The sequence below is a fragment of the Haliaeetus leucocephalus genome, unplaced genomic scaffold (genome assembly GCF_000737465.1).
Source record: "Haliaeetus leucocephalus isolate CR32 unplaced genomic scaffold, Haliaeetus_leucocephalus-4.0 Scaffold598, whole genome shotgun sequence".
In the NCBI taxonomy this organism is placed as follows: Eukaryota; Metazoa; Chordata; class Aves; order Accipitriformes; family Accipitridae; genus Haliaeetus; species Haliaeetus leucocephalus.
Window position 1 is genome coordinate 3,059,190 of NW_010973034.1, and position 27,454 is coordinate 3,086,643.

The 27,454-nt window shown below is 35.9% G+C and overlaps 1 protein-coding gene across 3 annotated transcripts in view; it reads left to right on the forward strand.

Moving 5' to 3' along the window:
* The first annotated feature begins 558 nt into the window (after window positions 1-558).
* Window positions 559-27,454, forward strand: part of MEF2C (myocyte enhancer factor 2C) — a 126,953-nt gene continuing 100,057 nt past the window's right edge. For all 3 annotated transcript variants that reach the window (XM_010578038.1, XM_010578040.1, XM_010578041.1), the window contains exon 1: window positions 559-1,042. The gene's annotated coding sequence lies outside the window, so the exon portion shown is untranslated. The remainder of the gene's footprint in view (window positions 1,043-27,454) is intronic.

The window sequence follows — 27,454 nt, forward strand, 5'->3', positions numbered from 1 at the left end:
GCCCTGCCCGAGCCCACCGGCCGTGGAGGCGGCGTGCAGCCTCGGGGCTGCCCGTTCCACACCAGCCCACGCACCCCCCCCGCCCCCGGCCGTGGCAGCGATCCGCCGTCCTCACGCTTGCGGTCCCTCGCCAGGAGGGGGAAGATACGCACCGGCTGGCCGCGGTGTCTTCGCTCGGCGTAATAAAGGATTGTCATTTAGGTGCGCGTGTGGCGTGTGCCATTACCCCCACCGTACAACTAAAATTAGCAAAATGTCAGGAATGGAAAGATTGATTCACCCAAGATGCAATTATCATTTAAAAAGTGCTTGATTGAGGTGCTGATGTTCAGTGATTTATTCTGCATACCATATACATAATTAAAGTGGTGTAGTGGAGTAATTTATCAATCTAGTTTAGACTAGAGGGGCAAGGAAGGGAGCTGCTGCCGCTGCTGCTGCTCTATGTTTGTTTTATTAAAACGCTTTCGGGATCTGATCCCGCCCCCTTTTTGCAAGAGTGAAACTGATTATTTCTCCAGCTCGGGAGGAGAGAGTCATTCGTTTGGGATTGTGGGAGAGAGAGAGAGAAATAGAGACGCGGAGAAGGAGAAGAAAAGGGAGGAAGAGGGAGCGAAGCAGAAAAGGACACCTCATCAGGCGTGTAGTTTGAATCCCTTCCTCGCCTCCCCCTTCCCCTCCGCGACATTACAAAGGCTGCGAGCTGCTCGCCTTTTCCCATTCGCCTGCTGTCACTTCCTTCCTGGACGCTTTCAGGACGAGCCCGGCTACTTTTAATCCGACCAGCAGCTCAGCCACTTTCTCCTCCTCCACGCTGCACACACACGCACGCACACACACACACACACACACACCCCAGACATCTTCTGGCTGCTTATTGGATTGACTTTGAAGGTTGTGTGTGTGATTCAAGGAGGCTGCATGTTGAACCAGGTGGTGAATATTTAAGGCTGGAAGAAGTAAAGGGATTTTTTCTTTTTCCTGTGAAAGGAAAATATCTCAAGGACTAGTCTGATCATCCAAACAGCTAAATGTTTATAATGTAAGTACCAGTGAAATTCAGCATCGGAATAAAACGCAGCGGGCATGGTACAAAAGCCCGAGGTACATTTCCTATTGCGTTTGAAGAATGTTTCAGTCATTGTATGTGGACTGGGAGTGAGGTTGCTTGCAGACTTTTTAAGTGTATGATTGTGCAATTGCTTAAAAGTAACTTTCTAGACAAGTAACGTAGTTAAATTGCTGTCTAGTAAATTATTGCTGACTTGTCTCTTTCAGTGTCATAAGTGTTTAAACTTTGATGAAGTTAGCTTACATCATTTGTATGCCTGATATTGTGAAGTGTTCAAATCTGATTTGATTTGAATACTTCACCAAATGCTATGACCTTGTGGTGCTTGCACCCTAATTTACCAGACTAAGGAAACAATCCAGTTTAGGTGGAATGCTCTTTAAACTTCATTGTATCATAGTCTCTTCAGTTCTTGAGTTTAGGTAATGTATGCTTGCAACTGCTTAACTTTGTGCATCTTTCGTCTGAATACTTACCTTTGAGATGGAAAGACCCCTTACATTGATGTGGGAATTTAAGTCATGGGCTGCAAACCTCTTTTGGGATAGTATGCTTTGAGCTTTACATAGTACTTTGAGTAATCTCTACGTTTTTTAACACAGGGGAGTAAAGCTAATCAGCCTTACAAAACGGCTGGTTTAGTTGCAGTACAGTTACTTACAGGCTAAGATAAAGTTTAATGTAAATGAGGGACTTATAAGACTATTGGTGCATTATGTAACTGTAATACTTAGTGTTTCCCATAAAACTTAGTGTGACCTTCTGTCAGCTTGAAAAACAGAACAAGTATAAAGGCAAGCTCATAATTCCTTTTCTCAAAAAAAAAAAACAAAAAAAAGAAAGAAAACTTCACGAATCATTGTGCGAACCTAAGCATTGTCTTTTATAGAAGAGTTCTGTTTTCTTTATTGTGTATAATAATTATTATTAGCAAATACCTGCATCCTGAAATCAAATACTGTCATACACGACTTAAAACTAAAGATTTAAGACAATTAAGCAGAGAAGGGCACTTTGCCAGTATTTTACTGGTGATCAGAAAAGAATTGTTTTGACACAAAATGCATTTTCCTAGCACATATCTGACAATCAGCTTAATGGCAAATGTCCTAGTTTCGTACCTTCACTTTAAAAGAACTACAAGATGGATGATAAAACAATTATTTTAGATGCAAATGTGATTAGATTTCTTTTATTGGCACTTTCCCGGGTATTGTGGTTGAAGAGTAAAGATGTTTGTACGGAGTATAATAACTCTAATCCCTAGAGGGTTGGCAGGGCATGGAAATATAACCACCTGTGAACCAGTTCTAACCTCTGTATTGCATACATACTGATTTCCAGTTCAAACACTCAGGCAAATGGCCACTTTGGGGATTTGTTATTTTGTGAACTGGTTTTGTTACATGATTTTAGGTACCTGACACTAAGTCAAAAAACCCACAAGACTTTCTTACTTTATCAGTTTTATTAAAATATGTGTTATACTATTCATTCTATATTAATGAATGCATAGTTCATATCAGGTCTTAACACTAAAGTCTCTGCTAGCACTTAAGTCCCTTTGGAATTAATGGAAAAATTCTCTGAAGAGGAACTGAAGAGAATGGCCCTTAAGTCAGAGTGTCCATGTTCCTTGTAGTACACATCCTTTTATTTTAAAAACTTGCTGTTTACAGATATATCTACTAATATGCCCTACACAGCTAGTAGGAGAAGATAGTTCTTGGGACCTGAACATGAAAACCTTCTTTCATGCAAACAGTACTTACACAACTAGTCTGACTGACAATGCTGAGACTACTTGTGTGAAAATGAACAAGTCACGGGAATAATGATTTACAGGATCAGGCCCTGAGGCGTCCTAAACTTCTTGCCTGTCCCATAGCTCTCTTAGGACAGAGATGTAAAGAATGTCACTTTTGGTGTCCTATAAATGAATGCAAGAATCAGATATGTCTGTATCCTCTTAAGATTACCTGACCAAGAAAAAAGGAAATTTAGGCTTAAGAGCCTTGTAGAAATTGGTACTAAATGATGAACAGTGTGTGAGATTAAGTCTTTTAGAGTTACGTTCCTGAGCTGCTGGTTTTGGAACGTCATAAGAAAATTCATACAAATACTTACCTACTGTGAATTTTCTTTTGATATAGGATAAGAAAAGTGTTCTTATTTTTTTATAAACACTCTTAATTTGTGTACCTGCAACATGTATACTCAAAAACAGAGATTCCTCTCTTAAATGGCTCTGTTTTTTAAAACATCTAAAATACTATAGACAAAGAGAAATGAAGCTTTCTGAAGCTTTTTCCAAAAGTTTACCTCTGAAAGATTTTGATAGCCCACTATTTAGCAGATAAATATAACTACATAGAAACTTAGGAACTGAGCAGAAGTTGTGAATAGAATACTTTTGCCAACTTCATTTCTTTTAATTTTACTTTTCTCTATAACAGGTTAATTTATTGTTCACCAGAATAGTTCAGTTCATCTTCAGAGACAGCTAAGGATATTTCTACATCTCATTGAGCAAGAAGTCATTAACTGCTATTAGGTGCTTGCAAGAATAAGCATTTGGGTTTTGATACGTATACTCCATTTTTACCTGTTGGACATCATTATTTTAAATTCCATGATAATTTGTCCAAAAAATCAAGATGTAGCAGTATTCTTTTGAAAATGCTGATTATGAAGATGAACATAAATAAGGTGCTATATAATTTCAAGGAGTTTATAGTTTCTGCTTCAGCATTTTGAAGAATAACCAAAGCAGTTATATTTGTGATGTATTTTAAGATTTTTAAATTTTGCTGTATGATATCAGCAGAGAGATTTTGCTACATCCTCATTTAGGCTCTATGGTGACTTAGGGATAGAATACAAAAAAATTACATATGTAATTTGAACAGCTAGAAAACTTCAAGCTTAAGAGTAGGGTTAGTATTCTGGTATTTGAAAAGGATGGAAATACAATTTTGAATCTTTTTTCCGAAACAAAATGGGCTTAGAACAACTCCGGTCAGCAAACACAACTGATGGTGCAAGTGAAAAATTGAAAAATTTAAATTTTTAATTTTCTAGTTTTAAATAAATTATTTGGGTCTACTGACCAGCTTTAAGGTGATTTTCGCAGAACTGATGGCCAATGTTGCATGTGGACAGGTGATTAAAAGCTGGTGTCTTCAGTCCTCCACTCTAATCTCACTGTCTCATTGACTGCAGTGCAGTAGAGCTTGTCTATTCACTAGGATCTGTCATCTTTAGGAAATCAGACCAGCTTATAGAGGCGATTCACAAAACCAACAGTGACAACAAAGTCTTATGTGCCTTACAAAAGAAGGATTAGGCAGTTCACATGTCATTTTGATTGGGCAGAGATAAAAGCTGATTGCTGCAGCATGGCAAGGCACACTTCAATTTCAATTGATTATTTTATAAGACAACTATAACTCTGTTGCTTAGTCATTGTTAAATGCAATTCAAAGGAAGGAAAACTCAATTTTGACATTACTGGTTTCGTATGACTTTATAGTAAAAGGTATAGCCACTTGTAGCATTGTTATACAAATTTTAAAAATGCCGTTTAATTCATCGCTTTTGGGAAAGGTTTTTAACATGCAGTAGATGATTACCCTGGGATTTTTTAAAAACATTTTTGCCTAGATGATGCTCTGTAATAGCAATTAAAAGTTCTTAAAAGTGCCTAGGACTATACTAAATTCACTGCACTTACTCTATTAAGAGCTTACGTACAGAGGAGAGTGCATAAAACATGTCAGGGCTTTGCAGATTTATCAAAAAGTAGAATATGAGGAACAAGTAAATCATCTTAGTTTACCTCTATTCTCTTATTTTTAAAAACGTAATATGATGTAAAACTATACTTCATGTTGCGTATGTGAACATAGTAGTCTGGTTTGAAAAGAGTTAGGAAATTAAATGTTGTTCCTATATTATTAAATATGTGATTTATCACTGAGAATAGAGAGTTTCGGCTATTTGCATAATTTAGTTATAACATACAGCCTTTAACATTTGGAAGTATGAAACTTTCCAAGCTGGTAACTTCTATGCTAATTTCTTACCATTTTTCAAAAGAAGAACTCTTTTTTTTACCCAACTGATGCCTCCTAGTGTTTCACATAATAAAACACTAATGAGTCAACCATAAATGTAAACATTGGTTTTTTCATTGTCTTCATCTTATGTGATACATAAAATTAATATTTATGTATTTAATTTTGTGTGTGTTATTATAATCAGACAGGAAACTCCTGTAAATTCAGATGTTTCATCTTAATGGACACTGAAAGCACATTCTGATTTTCTTTCGTTCTAGCTTTGCCTATCTGTATTTTGAAAAGTTTATGTTATATGTAAAGTACATTTTCTTTTTCTCCCTTTGTTTCTTATGTGCATTACACTAACTTCTCAACAATGTATTATGAGGCTCAAATGGGAATTTTAAAGATTTTGGTAGCATGTTTAGAAAAGTAAGCCCTTGGAAATAGGTAATAAATGCAGTTATAGAAATGTTTGAAAAATCCTGAAGTAGCTCACAGCCAAATAAGATGAAAAAGACTAACCTGAGACATGCTCGCTCATTACAGTCCTTAAAGAATAGTTAAGTTACCACATTTTGTAATTGTTCCTGGTTATTTTACTGCTGTATAAGCAAGAAAACTGTATTAAGACAGCCTTCAAATGTGCAAAACGTGCACCTTACACTTTTGACTGTAGATGTAGATTATCAGTACTTTTGAAAAGGAATTCATGTGCGTAAAATACTGAAACGGAGCTTGGAGTGATAAAGACTGAAATACAGTCTCCTTTTCTGACAAGTTCAGTCTGGCCATATAACTCATGAATACCTCAAAACACATTCAGTTATATTAGATTTATATCATACAACAGCAGAGTATTTTATTTTTTTGATGGGAGGGTGTAATTTTAAAAAAGTTACCTAGCATCAGTGTGACAAAATACAACTTTTGGGCCCCAGCTGTATATCTGAACTGTCAGATACAGTCTTACAATGATAAAGAAGCAGCCAAGGCTGAGTGCAGTTTTGCACATTTTAATGTCGCACAGTTTTATGTAAAGTATGAGATCAATTTAATGATGACATCGGAAATATAGCTTGTTATTCTAAGAATTTCAAGAAAAGCAGTGGAATTACTAGATACTTGGTCTACTAAGGAAGTTTTAAAGAGAATTAAAATGATTTTGCAATTAAAAAGTCATAAGTTTACCAGTTAATATGGGTAATAAAAATTTGTGTCTTCTTCTCAATGCACATATGGTAAATTTAGGTGCTTGCTTACAGATAAAATAATTGTTTCCCACTGAATACAGAGAGATAAATCTATACATGCAGGTCTCACTCATGCAAATTAGTGTTTCATTTTAGAATATATAAAAAATGCAGTTTTTAGGGTTGTGTTCTGCCATCAGTCCTGTTAGTATCACATTTTTCTCCCATTAGTTTTAAACTGCAGAGAGACCTTTCCGAGATCTGCCGTTTATCTAAGCCACTAAATATCAAATAGTATCCTAGCCTTTAAACTTCCTTGTATCTTGAAAGTATTTCAAAGTATGCAAATGGGACCCGTTGTTCAGCCAGGAAAGCTAACATGCAAAAGTAATAGAATTTTCTCATATAGTTACATTGCATCTTCTCTTGCAAAGAGAAAGTAAATTTGCCAGAGAAATAGAGGGAAGCACAGAGAAAAACAACCTTTAAGGCAGTTCAAGTGTAGGACTGTTACTCTGAAATACAGCTAAACAGAACTCCACTAAGCATTCCCCCCCCGCCTTTTTTTTTTTTTTAACAACTAAATACATTTGGATTGCAGAAATATGTCCTAGGGAGTTCTAGAAGTACATTACTTGACTTATTTAGAACCAGGTCTGGATAAATTATCTGAGAATTGTTTATTTTCATATTGCGTGGAATACCCTCTCGTGCAAGGCGGATTCAGTAATCACACCGGTGAGGTCTGTAGCCTAGGTCCCTTTTGTAATTCCCTGAACAGGTGACTTTGCAGTCACCTGCTTCAGCGGGGTAGATGTACTTATCTCTGTCTTCTGCCACCTTCCCTACCATTGGAGGGCTGCAAGGGTTCGAGCAGAGAGAGCTTCAGAGATCCTGGCCAAAGTCAGTATCTGCTGCCTTCATTTAAGTGAAGCATAAGGCAGCCCACAGATTAGGGATGGAATGGAACAGATGGCGTAAAGCTCCTCTGCCTCCTTTTCCCAGGTTATAAAGCACTGCTGATATCAAAGTTAGAATCCAACCTAAGGTCTTCTCTGACTATTTCTTCAACTGTATAGTTGATTAAGCGAAGTTTATTGTGAAAAGTATTGTTAACCAAATGCCAGTGCCGGAATTCACTTTAGACGTTACTGTCTTTTATCTCTCATCCTATAATCACAAGATGTACAGTTAAGTAAACTGAAGTAGAAATAACGTTATTTATGTTTGCTTTTATAGATACAGGACGCATGCCATTTGTGGAACCCATGCTTAGTTAAATTTCACTATTTACTTTTAAGTAGTCAATCAATAGCCGTTAGCAAAGTATGTACAAAGGACAAGGAGGGAGGATTGTGAAATTGTTTATAAAACACATCTGCAAAAGTAAACATAATGCAGAACATTGTCCACGTGAAACATTAATTTCAGTAATATAAATAACAAGTAGCATAGTAGCATGTGCTATTTATTTGATTTCTAATAAATTCATCCCCCTACTGACAAATTTGTTGTGATATGACATTATTTTCAAAATAATGGTGCATTATTTTATCCAAATACTTTAGTTATTGTCAGGTCATTACAGAAATTAAGATATTCCAGAACGTATCCACCAGTGTAAGAAGCTAGACTACGGTACTTTTCATTTAAAAATTCCGTATGGACTTCTCGGTGGAGATTGTTTTAAATCATTTCATTGGAGTTGGGTGGAAAAGCTGTCCCTAAAGATGGGGGAGCATCACAGAGAAACAGCAGGACACTGAGGTTCTGTGACCATCCTGTGACCGTGCCAGCACACGCATCCCCTTCAGCCTGGCATTTTAGTTTCAGACATGCGCTGCCAGGAACTCCCCTCAGATTGCCGTTACCCTTGGGAATGCCTGGGCAGTTCGTAGAAAAAAGTTAGTACAGTTTGAAGATATTCAGTGAAACCAGCAGGAGACAGTATGTTCTCTACACTTATCCTCAGGCCTGCTTTATCTCTGTCCATCTGTGTCCTGAATGTTGCTTCTGCCTATACTGAATATAAGAAGTGGGAGAAACAGCAAAAAAGGAGGAAGGCTTTTAGGAAGGTTAGGAAGAATGTGGCTACGGACTGTTTGGTAAGATGGTGTGCAAATGGAGAAGAGCGGACAATACACGGTAGTTGAACTTAAAACCTTTATCTTGCAGAGTTTTTTCAAAAAAATTTCCTGTTGAAGTGTATAGAATTCATCTTGCTATGAATAATCCTTAATTGTTGCAGACGTAGGGCAACAGCCTTAACAAAATAATAACAATGATTGTTTAAATGTGTTCTATACCTATAAGGAACTGATTTTTGAAGCAGTATTTCATAAGAACCTGTTTTGCCCACATAATCCTGGAGAAATGGTCATTTTTTCCTTTATCTTGCTTATGTGTGTAAGACACAGACAAATAATTGATATAGCAGCAGAATGAGAAAAAATCCAGCTTATTACCCCACTGCAATATATGAAATAAGTGTGAAACTGCACACTTACCAAACTTCTACGTGACACATTTTTAATGTTAGAATACTGAGCCAGGGAATGCATCCTTGCAGTGGCATACAAAATGTGCAACTTTATCCAAAACACACATACATAAATTTTAGGGATCAGAAATATGATCATAAATGTTAGTAAGAGCCTATGGCCTGGTACACTCATTTAAAACTAAATAGGATGAAGCAAAATTTCATTAATGTTCTTGGGAGCACACGTTAAAAAAAATATAACGCAGGCTTGCTAGATTACTAGTACTCTTACTTATGTGACTTGTTAGCAATTGAAAATAATTTAAAATTACATTTAAAAATGTGTATTAATTGGAAAATAATATTCCATTTTTTTCTTAAAAGGAAACATGATGGAATGATTGGCAAGCTGCCTAACAAAAGCAGAACTGCCCATAATTACATGTACAGAAACAGAGAATGCCTACCTATATCCATGGTAGGTAGAAATCTGCATATCTTCACTGGGATAACAACAGGATCTGGTGTTTCTGTTTTATTGGTGATGCTGCAATAAAAAAGATTATGCATAGGACAGAAACAGAAGAGTAGTCTTCTACATTTCCTGTAATATTCTTGGCATACAGGTTGAAAATTGGACTAATATTTTTGTGGTTTTTCCAAAACTTGATATTGACAAAGCAAAATGAGGATCTATCCTCAGTAACAGTTCCAATACTCAAATCGCCATCCAGAACATTACATTTAGTTCAGTTATGTTTCCAGTAGATATTGTCACAAGCTCAGTATTACATTCTGTGGTGATCAGCAGAATATTCATCTTGAAGGCATCCTTACTGAGTACTATCTTTTCTGGAATTCCATGTTTTTAAAAAAATCTATCATCAGGGATGAGATATGGTGGTGATAGGCATAATGTAAATCCTTATGACAAAGAAAGCAGTAGAAGAAGTGATATTTTTGCATGGTGTTTTATCGCTGTTAGGGTTTTTTTCCCCTGCTAATCCTTTAGAAAAATACTTGAGAGCACAAGGATTTCTCAGTGGAGACAGAGTGTGTTCTTTATTTAACTTTTTTTTCTTTTTTTTTTTTTGTCACTTAATAACAATATGAAGCAATATCTGATCCAGCAAAGAGGCATGACACAAAAGAAAGTTATTCAGGTCTGCTTTGAAGAGCAGTACTTGTCATGTATCTGGACAAGTGGTGATTTTCTGGTGCTGCCTTCTGTTACAAGTTGCTAAATGTCATCTGTAAAGCAGTAGCACTATGTTCTACCACATCTTTCTGTATATGATTAAAGGCGAACCTGTCGTGAGACCACCACTGTTTTGACTACCCCAAACAGGACATGGAATAGCACTTCTACAGATTTCTGATAAAAAGTAATTTTGAGGATGGTCAGGAAGAAAGTACTTGTCCTCTCCTTTTGCTCTGCTGTTTTCCAGATGTGATCAGAAAGAGGAAGCTGTTCCACTAATGGGTCAGAAGATTGCTCTGTGAAATAAACATCATCCTAAAACTACAGCTTCCATGTTTGATAGATATAAGTTCAAAATACAATGCAGATATATCAAAAAGGCCTCTTTAAAATCACAAGGAGTCTACAGATGTACAGTTTTGTGAGATTCCCCTGCTGATACTTGTGAAAAAAATAATCAGCAGCATTCCATTTTCATATGTTTGTCTAAATGCTAATCTTAAATGCGGAACAGTTAAATAAATACCCACTATCATGTTTGTTCACAATGCACATTTTGAATATATTGCGATCTAAACTAGATATCTAAGATCAAAATACAGGTTTTCTATTGAAAAAGTGAACCTAACAGCACATTCTGTTCCAAAGTGTGCTCCAAAATTTAATCAAGTTTCTTGAACATAATAATCTCCAGCGCCACATGCAACCTGTCAGTGATGATTTCCAAGACCAGGGAGCAGAATTCTTCAATATGAATTCCAAAACTTAAAGGGGGAATTTTTAAAATATATTGTGTATCTTTAACATACAATTTCCTAATCATCACCCCTAAAAAGACACATGAACTTTATTTGAGGCAACAGATGCAAGGTAAAAAAGTCTACAAATAAAGTGCAGAAGCAGTATGACAGTCTGATACATACAATATAAGAAGGGGACTCAGAACCCCTAAATGTAATTTTAAATGCAGCTGCAAACTTTTTTTTTTTGGTGCAAGTCTGTTATGCAATGTCTTAGTTCTCCAAGGGCAAAACATGGATGAAAATTGGCAACTTTACTGAGATGCTGTAAAAGCTAAAATCTACTCACCATGCCATGATCTATCCACATAATTAGAAAGGACTTAAGGCAACACAAAAAAGGGGAATTTAGGTTTTACTTTGCTGTGTCCTGTTGTCTACTGGAATCCACATCCCCAGATTAAGTCTATAAATTCTTTATAAGCACTGGTTTAACTTTTATAGCAGAAATTCAGGATTTGAGAAACCTGATTTGAAATACTTCCTACCCTTAATTTAGAGCAGTTCACAGAAAAGACAATTCTGTCTTTCTGGAAAGGTCCTTAATCAGTTGGCTGTAGAATATTCTGGGAGAAAGCTACTCTCAGTTTCCAAATGTGAGGCCATCCCATTTTTGTATAGATAATTAAATATTCATCAAATGAAGGGCTGTAATTGAGTCATGTTTCACTGGATTGCCATAGTTCCTTAGCTGTTGAGTTGGTCTCTTGTGCTCCTTTATCTCTCTTACTCAAAAAGTACAAGCCTTTCTGTGTTTCTAGTCTGTGACATAGCTTAAAACTAGTTTAAACAACCAATTCCATGCCATCTTTCCTATTGCATTGTCTGAAAAGTTTGATTTTACTTTATAAAATACAACGTATAAGAAGAAAGTGCCTTTTGTTTCATCTTTACGAGTGTATTCATCTAAATATGTGAAACTAGATCTTTCATAAATACCTCTGTGTCAGTCTTCCGTAATTTTTAGTGGCCTCATTCTTTCATTTGAGTTTGTTTCTTGAACTGAGACATACCATGCCTAGCAAAGCTCTGAAATCTAGGATAGGAGTTAGAAACATGAAGAGGTGTTTGAATACAAGGACAACGAGCATGCTGTAAATGAGTAATGGATTGATTATAGGTTGGTTGAGACAGGAAGTGCACCTTCAGGGTGCGATAAATTGTTCAGGCTACCTAAGAGTGTTTAATAAACCTTTATGAGTACAAATAGTTCAAAAATAACCATTATGTGCATGTTCTCAGTCATCTTCAGCAGAGCTTGGGTGGTCCTTTAGGAAAGACCTTGTGGCCTAGCATGCACGCCTCTTCAGCCAGTTTCTTGTACAGTTAATGTGCCTGTTGAATATGTGGGTGTGAATCCAAACCTGACTTCCTGACCACATTATTATGCTTGAATTAATGAAGAAGAATAACAACTCTGGTTAAAAAGTTGTGCCGATATTCAGTCTTGACTAGTATTTATCCAAGAACTTGAAACAGCTTGTAAGTTGTAAATATGTGCTGCTTTTTTCTTTTCTTTCGACTATAATTGGGAAATTCTGATTTCACAAAGAGAACTTACATCCACAGATATTAATATATTTATTCAACAGTATTTCAGATGTAAGTGAATATATGAAACTATGTCCTTTGCTCGTGTATTCTAGCATAACTCCACTGACTTGATGACCTACTAAAAACTGCTTTATATACTGAATTATCATTCATGCTGTTAATTAACATCCACCTCTTTTTCTCAGTTCCACTCTGACTCTTTTTCCAGACTCTTTAGAAACAAAGGTACCATTTGAATAGAACATTTCAAAAGAAGATCTCCTTATCTTCTCTTCCGGACCACACTGGGAAGAATATGTAGAGATCTACCACTTCTTTGATCAAGAACATTATAAGCAGACTTAAGCAGTTTTCAAAGTCCCTCTTGGAGGTTAAAGTCTGTACATGTGCGGCTGCCATTCACACATCCTGAAATGAGATGGAACATGAAGGTGCATTATACGCTGTTCTAGAGCTTTTCTCAGACTAGGCGAGTATATGTCAGCTTCTGTCTGCTGGATGTTTATTGTACTATGTAATGATATATATGAGTTTTATAAATATCAAGTCATTCCATTTTACTAATGTGATTCTGAAGTACCATCAGAATATTGGATAGTCACTGCATATGGAATACATAACAGGCTGAGACCACTGGCCTCACAAGGCATCCAGATGATCTAAATAGATTACTTGAGCTGTTCGGACCATCAGGTGCTATACTAATCTTTACTCAGCTGGCAGTCACATCTTATTCGTGATATATACAGCAAAACAGTGTGTAAAACATCAGAGCAAAATTCAGAAGAGTTTGTATGTCCTTGTAATGGAAATACTATTTTCTTAAAAAAAAAAAAAAAGTGCTTCCATGTCTATTTGCTCTATCTCCAAGTGATTAACCAAAAGGGAAATAATGTAAGTTACTTTACACTTGAAATAAAAGATATTTTTTTTTAGAGACTCAGCAGAAATTCTGAATCCATTCCTGAGCATAACCATGCAGTTCTGCTGCCATGATGAGTCACTATCTGGGAGAGCTTTTTAACTATTAGTGAAGATCAGGTTCTCCTTTTATATGAGAATACACAGCTACCGCTATTTGTGGTAGCAGTTCTGTACTGAAGCAGTTTTAGAGCCATCTTGGGCTGTAAATCCATATATTCAACAGTAAAACTTGAGAGGATACAAGCAGCAACAGCAAAGCTGGTTCAGTCACCATTCACGCTAATTTAACTTGTCAGGCTCACTAGTTCTGTAATGCTAGAGTACTAGGAGGTTATGTGTTTAATGTCAATTTTAGGTATAACAGTATTTTTGTCTGAAAGCAGAGCTAAGCACAGGGAGAATATTCTAGTGTTTAGGATGGCAGCCTGGCTTTGGGCAGTGTGGATTTAACTCTGTCTTCCAGGACCTATTTTGGACGTCTGTGAGGATTTCGCTTTGTTGGTGCATCAATTCCCTGTCTGTAGAATGAGTTTGGTATTTCCCTGAGGCAAATTCTGTGGGACCCAGACACCGTGGGAATGGTGGCCATATGAGTACCATAGGGAGTAAACAAGACAATGTAGACTATAAATATGTAGTTGCTTTTGGAAAGTTACAGTCTAAAGCAAAGCATACAGTCTGCAACAGACTTTTAGATAACTTCACTTTTGTTAGAGAGCCATTTTAATTAAAGTTTAGAACTTTCTGCTTCTTTCTGTCCATTTTTCTTCTTCTTCTTTAGTTGTTGTGCCAAGGTATCCATGTGTGTTTCTTCCACTGTCATCTGGCTCATTCCCAGCAGATGCACACAATCTGTTTTGCTGTCACTGACAGGGCTCAGTTTATGGAAAGAATGTGACAGAACATGCTGCTGTAGTCACTTACACAGGATTCTCTTTTCTAAAAAGTAACTGAGAATAAATTCGTTCTTTTTATTTTTTTATTATATTGTTCAGTCATAGGGTTTTATCCAGGCTATTCTGCATCGGGTTAAACAGGGTATTTGTTTAACATCTTAGCTTTCTTTTTAATTCCTAGTTTGTAAAATACAGATTTGCCAATGTATAGGAAATCATCACAGTACGTTGGCAGACCTCAGTTTCAAGTAGTGGTAGTTATCCTGGCCATTCTGGTACAAGTTTAATATTCCCAACTCTTTTTGAGAAAATATTACGGTATTTCTTTTAAATTTTATATTCCAATTTTTAAATATTGTTGACCATGCAAAAATGTGGAGTCTTGAGCATCCTGCATGCATATGAAGCATACAAAAGGATATTGTGTAACGGGGTATGTGTTCCTTCTAGTACAAAGTACTTGACCGGTAAGAGGTTGAGTAGATAGAAATAGCAAAATGAAACTTGACTGGTTTGGACTTTGTTGCCTACAGAAAAAAAACTTTAAACCTTAACGTTACCACTTACTGTTGTGTTGTGGTAACAGCTAGAGGTCCTAACAGAGATTGGGGCCTCTGCTGTGCAAAGAGATATTAACAGACGGCCTCTACCTCAAGGCATTAACAGTATGAACAAACAGGGTAAACAAAGAAGGTAGAAGGATAAGAAATGCAGCTAGTTTTACTATTAACAATGTCTTGCAGTTCCTCTCAGTGTTCAGTAGGAAGAGTTGGTGTGTTAATTAAATTTTATGGAAGGTGTCTAACCAGCATAATACCGTTTATGAGGTGATGGGGTGTTCCCATTACCTCTTTGCCAGAGGAAAATTAATCAGCAGCTCAAACTTGGTAAATGTAACTTTGAGTTACTTCTTCGCTGCTTTCTACCTCTGTCCCAATGAGGACAGGGATGACAATAGCAAATTCCACACTGGGCTACTAAGGTTACAACCTAAGCCGTTAAAAAACTGTTAACATTAAATATGTATGAGCATACTAGATGTTTATTAAAGAACAGAATTTGTTTTACAAGCTGATGTTGCCTGTAATCCTATTATTTTCATCCTTAATGATCTAACGTCTATCTTTGAATTGTACTTTGTTCAGAGGGATTGATGTCTCTGGGTTCTTTTTTATCTATAGCTAAAAAAAAGAATCTTCAACAGTAGAAATCTCCACTAATTCCCCAAATCAAAAAGTACTTTAATTAGCTTAGTGACTTGGCTGCATATATACATTAACATAAATTAAATATATTTAAAGAAATTTGATCTGTATTTTTAGGATGTATTTTTAAACACTGTTTCATTTTGGGGAGTGCCTTTATATACTTAAAACTCTGAATTCATATTTTTGTACCTCACATAATTGCAGATTTTATGTTATTGATAGGATATATATTTTAAAAAGGCTATCTAGACATACGCTACAGTGGTAGACTGCCATGTTAGCTAGGCTTGTGGTTTTTCTGTAAAATCACTTCCTATGATCATGTACATATATTTATACATATGTACATATATATATATATCTGTGTGCTTTATATACAAATATATATGGTTTTCAAACTATGCTTGCATGCTTCTGGGTATGCCTTACACTGTAAATAAAACTGTCAAAATGTCTCTTCACAGTTAGACCTCATAAAAATAATCAGTCCATAAACACGTGGTGCTCTTTATTCACATATATACAGTTACTATATAAAATGAAAGTCTTTCTCTTGTTGTTCTAGACTTACAGTCCTTCTATATTATGGGTTAGAAATAGAATATTTTTTAGTGGCTTTTTGTATGTACTTTTATATTTGTTTGTATAAGCATCCCAAACATAACTTGTTCTTGGTTTTATAGACAGGTTGGATTAGAAGATGACTGTAACCCCTAGTTCCCATTACTATATTTTTAATATTATTTTTTGCTACAAGCTAGATCTTTCCAGGATTTCTGCAAATAATACTGACTTCTTTAATTAGTCCTAAAATTATTTTTGGATGGGAATCATTAATATGTGTATCTCTAAGAGACAAATATTTTTAGTGTATCAGTTATCACACATAATGTAAAAAGAAGGCTAAGAGGAAATCGGGTCCTCAGATGATTTCTTTTGCTACCTCGCTGCCTTCATTGCTGGGCTCAGTTCAACTCCAGAAATATTGTTACCACTTAGCTATTACACTTTTAAGACCAAGATTACAACAGGACGACCACACCTCTTAGTAAGTTGGGCACCAAGAAGTGAATGGGATAATTTAATGCATTTCTAAAAGGGTAGATTTTACATACTGATACATGTCATGAGAATTGAGACTCCTACAAAGTGTCACGAAAGAAGGCAAAGACCAAATGAAAGACTATGGAATGTAACAGCTCTTTATGTCAACCTGTATTTATCTTGATTTTTTTTTTAATGCACTTTCTTTAAAAATTAAGCATACTAATTATAGTCCCCTTGTAAAAAAACAACCTACAAACTGAACTGCAGTTCAGCATAGCGATATATTGCTCTTAGATCCAAATGCTAAGCACAAAATCTCAAATCTGTTTGCCTGGTACTTCACGATCCTACTTGGAACCTGATATGGTAAAAAAGATGAAATTTATACACATCCAGATTGGACAGATCAGATGATAAATTCCAAAGCTGGAGACTTATTATATAGAACTGTATTCCATACATTTATCGGTTTCAGAGTCTGTTTCAGACATCAGTGCTGATCTTAGCTGTAGATATATCACAAGTGAGAAGATATAAAGTCGAGATGTTTTGTTCTTTTTTTCATTTTATACATAGCTGATAACTTCCATCTGAAACAAATCCATAAGGAAAGCTGACCAAATGATTAGCAGAAACACAATAGGCTGGGAGCTGCTTTTCCATAGACGCTGCTGGGTTTAGTTTACACAAGAGTAGGGCACTTAGCTTTGTATTCCCCTTACTCTCATCTCTGTTGAATAGAGACTAGTATTTTCAGTCTCCCAGTAATGATTCAGGAATAAATATTGATAGTTACTTAAGTGATAGTATGAAGATACCTGTGTATCTTCAGATAAACAAATACATAGAATAGGTCAGTAAGTCCTGTATATGTTTGCATTTTATGCTTTCTAACACTGTTAACAGTAACTTAAAGAACTGGAAATTATCATGAAAGGTATTAGTTTGATGTATGATTATACACTGGAAAATTAAGGTAAAATCAATACTAAAAAATTACATTTTCTTGCTGTTCACAAGGTGGAACAGTACAGGCTTTTTCACTTGAAAATACTTTCCAGTGCTTTGCCAGTAGCATGTTTCCAACGGGGAAACCACCATCCGTAGTGGTATGAAGCAGATTTTTTCCTTGTATCAGCCTAGATGGGGACCTTTCATGAGCAGAGACAACCTATTTTTGTGATGTGAGCTGGCCCCAAAAATGTATTATTCATGGAGCAGGGCTTTTCACCAGTAATGATAACTTGGATTTCATGGGCTAGTACTGCCCCTAGTGAAAGCACTGTTTGTTTGGGAATTTTTTCTTTTTAAAAATACACTTACCCTTTTTTTATCTGTTTGCCCCAGGATGCGAGACCAACACATTACTCAAGAAGAAATTATACTTATCCATAATCTAAGAGAGAAGGGGACTGTCTGGTCAGAGTCAGGGTTGACCACTGACTCTTAAACAGCATACAGGTTTGGCTGTAGTATGCAGTCATGCTCTACCTGCATAAATCTCATAAGTAGAAGTTGCATGTATTTATACAGTGCAGGAGATACCTTACAAATGATTCATTTTGAATCCAATTACTATATTCAACAAACAAACTGTCAGTAACCAATTCCCTGGTCAATTCCGTTATGGCTTTCCATTTCTATTACAATTTGTGCTTTGCAAAAATACAGACAGTGCTTTAATTATGAATTTATTATTTTGAAGAAAGATATTGTATTTTTTTATGTACTTTTCATAATATTCAGAAAAATTAACCATGTTAAATGTATTAAGATGGCTGAGGCTGAAGCAGCCCTTTGGTAGTAGCACTTTCAAGTTATCTTGGAAACAGCTCAATTGACAAAGCTATCTAATACCATCTTAACTTTTTTTTTTTTTAATTGACAGTGTTATTAAGCTTTCAAATACAGTATCTCAATAACTGTTCCAATTTTTTATTTCTGTTAGCTAAAAAATGTGAAAATAAGAACAGCCAGATAGCTTTGTTGTTTCCAAAGTCTTACAATTCTATCTTTGTTTGAAAACTTAACTGTTAAAATATGGAAGTAAGCAGCTGAAAATATGATGTGTGTTGTAGCTCTCTGCTTGTGCAGACTCCTACTGTATAGAAAACATCCATTTGATGGGATAAAATGAAACCTCTCTCTTCAGTATTTTGTATTAGAATGAGCAATATAAATTGCAATCCATCGTATCAATCTCTATGTTTCTATGACAAGGCAGCGGTAGGAGATAGAATTCCAATTCTGAAAAAAATTAAGCACAAGAAAGCTCTTACTCAATGGTCAGTTAAATAATTTGCATCCCAATTAAAGTCATGCCTAGATCAGACCCACTGGGCAACTCAAGCGCTGAAGGATCTTGCCATTATGTTCAACAAGAGGAGCCAGGGTGTTTCTGGAGCTGAGAAGAGAAAGAGTTCATTACAAGAAGGTAAAGCCGATGTCTTAGAAATCTTTCAGATTATCTGTTGGCAACAAGATGACCTTCAAATCTTCAATATTTGCTTAATTTTTATGGCATATATCCATATAGGGCTTGCTAGGCAAGGAGTTTTTCTTCTCCTGTGCATAGATCACACTTCCTATAAACAGAAGCTGGCTCATGGACAAAAAGATTATATATTTATATTTAAAAAAAAAATGCAAAGCAGCAACCTGATCTTTCAGTCTGTATCATCAAAAAGATTTTGTCCACTACTGCTTTCAGTCAGAAGTGCTGCGCACAGTAGCTTCTCAGTAAATCAGGAAACAGCTACGTGTGTAGCTATTTCAGCATTACATTAAGCTAATGTTTTCCTTCCCTAAATACCCACTGTTACATAATGCCACTGAAAAATCTTTTCACAAAACTGAAAAATACTCAAATTGTTTAAACAAACTTATCTGAGACATTCCTTCCTTTAAGCAGTAAGGCCTGGTGACAGTGCAAGGTCTTTTTCTGAGTGATAGAGTTTGCCTAGTTTGGGTTTCTTTGCCTACCTTGCTTAATTAAAAAAAATGTAAGCAAGTTTGTACAGTTTCTATTCTGAATTGTTGGAGTGCGAGAAGACACCTATGAAAGCCGTTTCTCCTGCTAAATTGGGCTGATGGTGAAGGAAGTTGCACTGTCACCAAGGAAACTTGTGTTACTATCTCTTTAAGCTTCTCTCCCCTTTTACTGAAGTCTTGTTAGCTCAAGAGAAACTCTGTTCCACATCAGAATATTCACCAAACATGTTCAGTCAATTTCCTGACATCCTGAAGTGCCAAATTTTCACTATGTAGTAGAGAACATTACAGAAAAGATTTGATACAAAAACCTCAGATCAGAAAGTTTCTTCCTGTTAGCATGAAGCCACGATAAAGATCCGTATTATGAAAGTGTAATTTTGTAGGTTTCATGTACAAAGCTACTCTGAATGAGGTTTTGGGGACACAGTAATCTGAGTGAATTTCATGGCTGTGTTAAGGTAAAGGACCAAATCTTTAGTAGAGGACCTGAGTTATTTTCCCAACTGCTTCTGTAAACCTGCTGCATAACTCAAAAAAGTTCATTCGAAAGTTCCTCCTTTCGCTGTAAAACTTCAGTAGTTACTGTAAGTCAGAAGTGAAAAGTGGGGAGGGAAAACTTTATTTTATTATATACATTATTTTATAATCAGTATACTATTTTCGGAAGCTTCTGAAAAAATAACACTTGTCATTTGAGAGCTGCAGCTGTTAGTCTGTTGAGACATAGAGGGGATGGGGCATATATTGAATTATTCATGAAGGCTACTGCTATAGTTGACAGAAGTTCATCAGCTAATTCCCCCACTACATTCTGAACTTTCTTTCAAACTCGGTCAGGCTGCAGGGGTACAAGCTGTTAATTTTAATAATCATGCTACTAGAAGTTTCCTATACTGTAGACATCACATAAGATTTCTCTTTTAAGAAAGTAATTTATTGTTCATTGGGGGCTGATAAGTGCTTAATTTTGCATACTTTAATTCACAGATAATGTGAATAATTTGATATGCTTTCAAGATGTAACTGTTGCATAATTATATTAGAAAATGTATGTAATGATGCTTTATTGCCTTAATTCAATTTGATGAACCAAAAACCCCTGACATTTTAACTATATACATATTTAATATCTTCATGATTTAAGAAAATAAGGAGGGTTTGTATGCTATTACTTACAATACATTTTTCAGTTTATAGGCCAATTCAACATGCACAAATGCAAGGAAATCTTAGTTTGCACAAGTGTGGGGAAACCAGGTACTTTATATTCCAAATGCTAAGCCTCACGCCTGCATTAGCCAACTATTTTGTTGTGCAGACTATCAGATTAATGATAAAAATATTTAATGGTTCTTTAAAGCAGTGCTGAAGTTCAGGATTAGTTTGGCAGACACCAGAATCATGTCATGAAGTGTGTGCTTGTGGTGGGTATTGTAGGAATGCTAAATATCAAAGATTTCATCCCAGTTTGAGCGATAAGGAGCTGTGCCTCTCACTCCAGGGATTCCACAAGTGTAGCTCTGTTTTCACACAGGCAGGATTGCCAGCTACCTCTGCCTCAGCCACAGCAAAAGTACAAATCTTACCAGTGTGTGTTTGTTATCTTTAGGAGACTGCTCTCTCTTTTTATATGTCACTACAGACTGATTTGGGGGATTTCAGTGCAGTAGGAAATTGTAGTAAAAATTCTGATGTCCAGTTCATTCCCCTCTCCTCTGTGGGGATTTCTGCACTGAATGAGATTGAAAATGTCTTTTTAGTGGTGTGCTTGATGCAGACAGTGCCCTTATTTATCCTGTGATGACCTCATAGCAGCAGCACATGCCCTCTTGATGGAGAGGATTATTGTAATTCCCTCCTAGAAAGGCTTCCAGCAGCTCAGCTCTGTCACTTGCAGCCTGTTCAGAATGCACTGACACACTCCCATCCTGTCTTGAGCAAATATGATCATCCCCCTGGTACCTTAACTCATTTACTTTGTCTGCTATGAAGTAGATGTTTGATTTTAAAGTTTGCTCTCTTAGTTTTGAAATCCTTAATGGTTTAGATCCTGGCTATTTTCAAGAACTCCTCCACAAATATCATCTTGACAGATATCACCACCCCCATAGCACATTTTAGGAATCTCGGCATCACATCTTAGGTTGGCAAGTTATGTCCTTTGCTGTGATAGGCCTTCAGTTAAGGAACTCCTCCAGGAAATCTGTCTTGAACCATATATCCTTATCAGAAAACGTTAAAATTAAATTTACATTTTTGGCCACTTTTTTTTTCTCCACTATTATTTTTCAGCATAATTCCTATTAAGACCATATTTATTATGGTTGCTCTCAATAATTCTTGTTGGAGTTGTTATTTCAAATTTTCTTGTTTCCTTATTTGCAGAGTAACCTAAGCATGTTAGTGGTGTAGTTGTTGATAGTGACTTCTTAATGATGAGTTTCATGTTGCATTATAGGGTAGAAGCTTTTCTATGTTAACACACACAGTATGTCAATATAATTGCTTACTAAATAGGGCACATGGGCCATTATTACTTTTAATATATTGAAAAAAATTGTGTTTGAATCTTTATTCCTCTTCCTTACAAGGAATTATTCCTTTCTTGTTCCCATTGTGCAATCTAAGTCACTAGGCTTCAGCTGTACAAAGCTTCAGATGGAAAGGAATCCTCCTCTTTGTTTGCTTTTCTTGCTGTTTGTCTTGCTACTTCTATTATAGTCCCTGTAATTATGGTGAGATGTCTACAGCTATGTTTATATGGTGCCTAATTTTCTCCATTGATGGTAAAGGAAGCCTATGTTTGAAGAAGCTTAGACTAGATGCCAAATGTTGATGGCTTCAGTGAGGTCATATGGATCCTACACTTGTGGGCATTCATAAAGTACTTTGTGCAATACATAAGGCTTTTTTCTTCAGCGCCATACCTGCATTTTCAGTCTAATAATTAATTTTTCACACCTGAATTCAGTTGTGGAATCAGCTGGGGCACTCTTTACGAAATTGCTCTAAATACTGTTCCATGCACTCGTAGTACCACCTTTCAGCTGAATACAGTGCCCATATTTAGGTGCTTGCAACTTTTATGCACCAAAGGTTTATGAACAACATCGAGAATTTGCTTTCACATCACTCATGTACTCATTGATTTCAGATTCTCATTGGCTTGCTTCACTCATTGGGGTGCAGTAACAAAGTCTGTGATTTCATTCATGTTAACTGTTACATATGTACTTAATTTAGGTACATGAACAGTTCTGCAGCTTGCAGTGAACTATTCAAGTGTTTCAAGTTAGGCATATACATTCATGCTTGTGGGTTTGAGGCTACAAGCCATAGTACTGCAAAGACTTACACATTTGTTCAAGTTTACTATTTTTGGATGTTGTACTGATGTCACAATTATTTTCATCAAGTAAAATGCCACCCCATTAAGCCTTGGTTGGTGTGATGATGTGCTTTTCAATTTTTTTAAATCCTTTTAATTTTAAAGTATTCCATGGATGCAAGTTACTTAAACAGTCTGATTGAAATGATCAGAATTCAGAACATTTTCTAGACTGTTCTAGACTATATGTATTATTACAGTGAAAGCTAGTTTTAAGGGGAAAAAAAAAAGGTTGTTGGTGGGTTTTTTTTCTTAAATGAAATTTTACAAATTAGTTACTTCCGCAAAACAGAGGAAATGGAGGAAGTTGACATGCATACCTGAAGCTAACTTCATTATATTTAGGTCTTTCTAAATTTAACTTCATTGCAAACTCCTTGTTTTGCTAGGTCAGCTAAATAGATGTTTTTTTAACATGTTTTTTCATCTTGTTATTTTTAGTAGTCTTCTGATGGATTACAGTCAGTGAGAATACAGAGGAATTTTTAAGCCCAAATAATTCATGAAACAGTCCAAAAGTATTGCATATTATTAAGCTGGGAATTTACAAATCCTCATTACTGGATAGTCTTCAGGGTAACTTACTCTTAATCATTAGGCCTTGAACCACAATCCCAGCAGAATGTGGTGTTTTTAATAGCACTGGTTCCTATGAGCAAATTTTATTGTGGCATCGTGGAATACCATGCACTCTTTTGCTTTATGATTTATTCTCCCTGGATACAAAACTGTAAAAGAGATGTGTTAATCTATTTTTATTCAAAGTACAGAAATAGCTCTGTTACAGTTCAGGGATTGAATAACCAATATGAACATACTACTCGTTCTTAGTCATGCTATACCTCACAGTAAGAATAGTGATCAATTACAGGTACAGATATGCAGCACATTTTACAGATCATTGCTAAATAATACATCCCTCTGTTCCAGACTGTTTTCCCAAAACACTGTTGTAAATCAAAAGCATAAAATTGCTACATTAAATAATAGATAATGTGCTTCAATGCTGGTTACAACTATGTACTAGAAAAATACTCACAATGAGCTCACTCAAAATTATCCTTAAAGAATGATAATATTTTATATGATTTTTCCCCCTTGATTGGATACTTAGGACACTGTTCCTCAGGGATTTATGCCCTACATATGTCTGAATTTATACAACTAAAGAAGAAATGTGTCAGAATGCAACATTTATCTCTAAATTGAGGGAAACTGTTATTCACTTACCTGTTTCTCAGCATGCAATTAGAAACTGGCTGTTATGGAGTGCAGAAAAGGCAATCAAGGCAGCTTAGCTTGCTTGTGTGGCGCTTACCAGTCCACAGCTGATAACCCAGGCTGACTCTCACCTTGGCAGCATTGCACAAGTAATCTTTGTGTGAGGATGAACTGTTCTTGAACAATTTCTCTAATATCTTAGACACAAAAAAGCTTTCCCTTTAACAAAGGAATGCGTATTTTCTTTTTCCTTCTTATCTTGAACAAATGTATTTAAACAAGCTGCTGCCCAGGACCTTCAATTCTCTGTTTCTCGTTTGATCTCAGTCCTTTTTGTAGTACCCTGGGACCTGATGGAGTGCCTAAGTGAAGGTTACTTCTGGAGTCTTTTTCTGTCAGTTTTGACAAGTTCAGATGGTGTTGTTTAGTGACCTAAAGGTGGAATATTACATTAGAATGGACAAGGTGGCAGTGGGGACATACTGTTAATCTACTGGCATAAGAAGAACTAAAATGATGAACTTTTCCCCATCATCAAAGGAGATGCACTACTGCAGACAGGCAGTGTAGACATAAAAGGAGAGATGCCATGGACATTACCATGAATTCAGATACTAAGATGGAGGACACTAGATAAGTCAGATGACTGAAAAAATCAGAGCTCTTCTGTTACTTAAATTTCTGTGTGTTAGGTTCTATTGGAAGCTTCATCTCTTCAGGATTTTACATATAACATTCATTTAAACTGCAGTTTTCCTTAAAACATATGCAAAAGGTGAACATTATTACAAATTTTCAAAGTGTTTTCCTTTTCTCTTCCATTTTATGTAACTAATGCGTTGATGTTTTATGGATGGGAAAAGGGAAATAAGATACATATGCAGGGATGCAAAAAGTCTGAACAGAGACATTAGGCTATAGTACAATGAAGAGAACCTGCTTCATAATCTCAGATCGAATCATTGATAAGCAGCAAGAGATTAAAAATTAACTGAAGTTGTAGAATGTATTTTCTGAAGGGCTGTGCTACAGCAAATCTTTAAGAATCATTTTAGATTTACTGAAGACAGCAAGGGCAAAATGTTATACTACAGCATTACCAGATTTTCAGCTATAGGGAATACATAGTCATTCCTAAAACGCAAACTAGGAATTTTTCATTATTGTCTAGCTGGCAGAAGAGAAGAAGAATGTAGAACTAAATTACTTATCATTACTGATCATTATTCCGTGAACAGGGAAGAATCAAAAGGAGTCACAGCACACCGCAACAGGTGCACAGCATTGCTGAGATGAGCCACCATTTCCACGCAATACACATATTTACCCTTCACGCTTCTTGGTTTCATAATGTGCATGGCATGTAATCCTACTATGCAGATACAAACCCCACAACCACAGCAGAAGGCCCGTTTTCTGCAGGAAAACATAAAGTCATGCAGTTAGTAAAAAACAATGTGGCAGTTTGTGTTAATAATCATTCTGTAGTTCACAAAGGATTCATGTTTATAATGCTTATAAAAAAATCAATCTCACAATAGATATTGATTAAAAATATGTAATTACTTGCTAATGATCTTAACGTACTGAGTATATTGTATCCTATTTTTCACAAGGTGCTTTACTTTCAGTGAGAGTAGGCCCAAATTACAGCCTGTTTACACTTAATTTTGGGTCTTACTATATTCCACAATGATTTTTACCCTGTCAGGTAGAAAGGTCTAGGCATTTCAGTTGAAATATGGCCAAAATTTGGGGGGAAAACCCCATAAAAATATAAGTAAATATATCACTGTATTCTTCCATGCAGAATTAACAGCAAACTGGAATCTAAAATGTCCTTCCTAAATTTAATGATAAATGATTTTGTATGAGTGAATCTTGCCATCTGTACCTTGGAAAATGTAAGATTAATTTGTTTAATTATAGGCTATAATTTCAGGCCAGTATCTTATTGCCAGTAGCAAACATTAAACAATCTACTTCACGTCAGTGTTGGTATTTGGCAAAAGTGGACTGAGTCTCAGCCTTGGAAAGAGGATTTGCCCTTGGAACCGGTGTAAACAGAATGCTAAGAAATTCAAGCTTGCGCTGCAGCACCACCTTTATCTTGTTTAGCTGGTTGGGGTTTTTTTAATGCATTTGAAAAACAGTTGAATTGAGTCAGGCAGAGAAAAGCAATACACTAAAATGCAGTCTGCCTTAAAATTTCAAGGTTTTTCTTTTTTTAATATGGTTCATTAGAAACTAAATTGGTGAATATGCTATAATTTTTCCTCAGATTAGTCTCAACTAATCTCAATGTCTGTACCTATTGAAAGTTACTGTTTCTGACTAACATGTATGCCCCAGGACTGCTGATTTACAATTCTAACCCATGGAATTTTTGAAGTCCTTCTACCCTTTTAGTACAATTCCAGGCAGACTTTGACCACACCCAAAGCTGGTGGTGTCGTCTGTATTTGTGGCAGACATTTAAACACAAAGTAAGTATCTGACTTTTTATCAGATTTGTTCAGAGTTGTTTGATACATTGCAGATACTGCCTTCTTAAGCCTGACTTTAGGGTAAAGCATTGCCTATTCAGAATTTAAGGAAGTGTTCAGAGTTGCTGATGGCTATTATTCTGCCTTATCTAGACTCAGTTTCTAATGTTTTCTGTCCATTCCTGTGTCAATGTGTTCCCTCGAGTAGGTTGCCTTAATGTGATACATAATACAAAGGAACAAATAATTCTTTTCTGGTTTTGTTTTTTTCTTTTTATGTTAGTATTCAAATCAACAAGGCTAACAGGCATTATTCCATGCATTATTCCAGGAGAGCAGGCAAGCAAATTTAATAGCCATAGAAGTTTGCCTAACTATAGTAAGAAGCTATGCATGTGTAGAAAAAAATTCCTTCTTTAATTTTCAAATGATAGAATTTTTAGGCAATTAAGTTTTCAGAAATAGGAATTTCTCAACATATTTAATCAAATGGACAACACCCAAATCACCTCATCCTCCATCACTGGCAAGAGAATAAAATCTCTACATCAACAATAGCTATACTGTATGTCACAGAATAGTGTTAGGAAACACTATCTATTAGTATAAATAATAAAAGTGCCTCCAACTCTATCATATTATAGCACATTATAGTATATCTGTCTCATGGTAGTTAGCAACATTTCTGTGGATCACTGATTTCTGATTTATCACAACGTGAAAACTTCTGCTCTAAGAAGTTCTTGTAGGAAAAATTGATAATAGTTTCCTACTTAGCAGACATCTTTTGCCTCTCCATCTCAAAAGAGTAGAGAGAATTTGGATTTCACCTATAAAACTTAATAACCAGCTAGTATAAATAAATTTATATACAATACATAAAACTCCATCTCTGACTGGGTTAAACTGTAAACATATTTGAGGAGA